This window comes from Macrobrachium nipponense, chromosome 10 (assembly GCF_015104395.2).
Source record: "Macrobrachium nipponense isolate FS-2020 chromosome 10, ASM1510439v2, whole genome shotgun sequence".
Taxonomy (NCBI): Eukaryota; Metazoa; Arthropoda; class Malacostraca; order Decapoda; family Palaemonidae; genus Macrobrachium; species Macrobrachium nipponense.
In genome coordinates this window covers 23,474,911-23,477,410 of record NC_087204.1, presented here as the reverse complement: position 1 = coordinate 23,477,410, position 2,500 = coordinate 23,474,911, and the positions used below count along the sequence as shown (strand labels likewise).

The 2,500-nt window shown below is 38.1% G+C and overlaps 1 protein-coding gene across 7 annotated transcripts in view; it reads left to right on the top strand.

The window, feature by feature from the left end:
* The window catches only part of LOC135223477 (SUMO-conjugating enzyme UBC9-B), a 68,404-nt gene that overhangs the window by 43,512 nt on the left and 22,392 nt on the right, over positions 1-2,500 (top strand). The window lies entirely within an intron of this gene.

Below are 2,500 nucleotides of genomic sequence, written 5' to 3'. Positions count from 1 at the left end.
ATACAGAGACAGGAGAATGACAAGCAGAACAGAGGAATGGCACAACAAACCAATGCACGGACAATACATGAGACAGACTAAAGAACTAGCCAGCGATGACACGTGGCAATGGCTTGTGAGGGGAGAGCTCAAGAAGGAAACTGAAGGAATGATAACACCGGCACAAGATCAGGCCCCTAAAGACTAGATATGTTCAAAGAACGATAGATGGAAATAACATCTCTCCCATATGTAGGAAGTGCAATACGAAAAATGAAACCATAAACCACATAGCAAGCGAATGCCCGGCACTTGCACAGAACCAGTACAAAAAGAGGCATGATTCAGTGGCAAAAGCCCTCCACTGGAGCCTGTGCAAGAAACACCAGCTACCTTGCAGTAATAAGTGGTACGAGCACCAACCTGAAGGAGTGATAGAAAACGATCACGCAAAGATCCTCTGGGACTATGGTATCAGAACGGATAGGGTGATACGTGCAAATAGACCAGACGTGACGTTGATTGACAAAGTCAAGAAGAAAGTATCACTCATTGATGTCGCAATACTATGGGACACCTGAGTTGAAGAGAAAGAAAGGGAAAAAATGGATAAGTATTAAGACCTGAAAATAGAAATAAGAAGGATATGGGATATGACAGTGGAAATTGTACCCATAATCATAGGAGCACTAGGCACAATCCCAAGATCCCTGAAAAGGACTCTGGAAAAACTAGAGGCTGAAGCAGCTCTAGGACTCACGCAGAAGTGTGTGATCCTAGAAACGGCGCACATAGTAAGAAAAGTGATGGGCTCCTAAGGAGGCAGGATGCAACCCGGAACCCCACACTAAAAATACCACCCAGTCGAATTGAAAAAAAAAAATCAATCAATCAATTTATTCATTTACTTATTCGTAAATCTACTCACATTTTTTTTTTATTTAAAAAAATTCGTTATATAACTCGTCCGAGCTAAATCGTACCAATCCTTTTCCTTTAATAATAACTATGTTTTCTTTTAACTTATTTGTGTGTCTATCTACATACTTATACATTTATGATATTCATTCCTATGACCTGTCAATCCTTATCGTGTCACGAATAAACGGAACAATTACATAACCCATAAGCCTTCACAATCTAAACACTACTTGGTTACTCACGATCCTTGCCAATGACGTCACGCGGTAGAGGACACAGTACCAGCAACAGGGCTAAGGTCAGTGTAAATATTTATCGCTAGAATTCAACAAGATAGTTCACGCGTACTTTGAGGTATATCTGGGATCCATCTTTTATACTTCATTTGGATCTAAACATCATATTTCGCAATCCCCCTCCTGTGTTGAACTTTATAACTTAATTCCAAATGAGTTTGTAATGTATGTTTGGCAGGGCAAGTTTCATACCTTTAAATTATTATTATTATTATTATTACGTTTGCCAGACTTGAGAAGATTCATTAAATATTGCATCAAACACTTATAATCTTAACAAGGTTGCAATTTTTTGTCACTTACAACAAGGGTATTGTAAGTTGGGCAATAATAATAATAATAATAATAATAATAATAATAATAATAATAATAATAATAATAATAATAATAATAATAATAATAAAAGAGAAACAATTATTGGCACCTCTTTCAATTGTTGACCAAAACACACACACACACACACACATATGCAGTATAGACCAAACATATACATTCACCCTCGAACAAGAGAGAGAGAGAGAGAGAGAGAGAGTATATATACATTTTCCCAGAGAGAAACATATACTACAGTATAAACCGTGCATATGCAATCACCCTCAAACGACTGAGAGAGAGAGAGAGAGAGAGAGAGAGAGAGAGAGATTCTTAGTGCCGTGAGGTTTCTTTCTTTCAAGATCCTCCTGCAATAACACATGAATCAAGAAGGACAGACAATGGGCGGAAAAGGACACTGGATGCCGGACAAAGAGAAGCAAACTACTTATTATGAAACGGATATGAAGAATCATGTCTCCGGTGCACTAGCCACGAAAAGTATTTTGTTGACTGGACAGGCTTCAGTTCAAGTAGAGAGAGAGAGAGAGAGAGAGAGAGAGAGAGAGAGAGAGAGAGAGAGAGAACAACAAACTCATGTAAAAGACTAAAGCAAAACGTATGAAAAAATGTATTATGGCCCCATCAAGAGAGAGAGGAGGGAGACGAGAGAGAGAGATGAGGAGACTGAGAGAGAGAGAGATAGAGAGAGAGAGAGAGAGAGAGAGACGAGAGAGAGCGCTCATGTAAAAGACTGGGAATTAAAACGTATGAGAAAATGAATGTATTATGACGTTAACAGAGAGAGAGAGAGAGGAACAAATTGATGTAAAAGAATGAAGTCAAACGTATGCTAAAAAGAACGTATTATAAACCCATAATGGGTTATTTTTCCAGACAGAAGGATGTGAAAGTGTACTAATGTATATATGTGTATATATATTCAAAATCCTATTTCTCTTTCATAAGACACGCCTAATGATATTTCGACC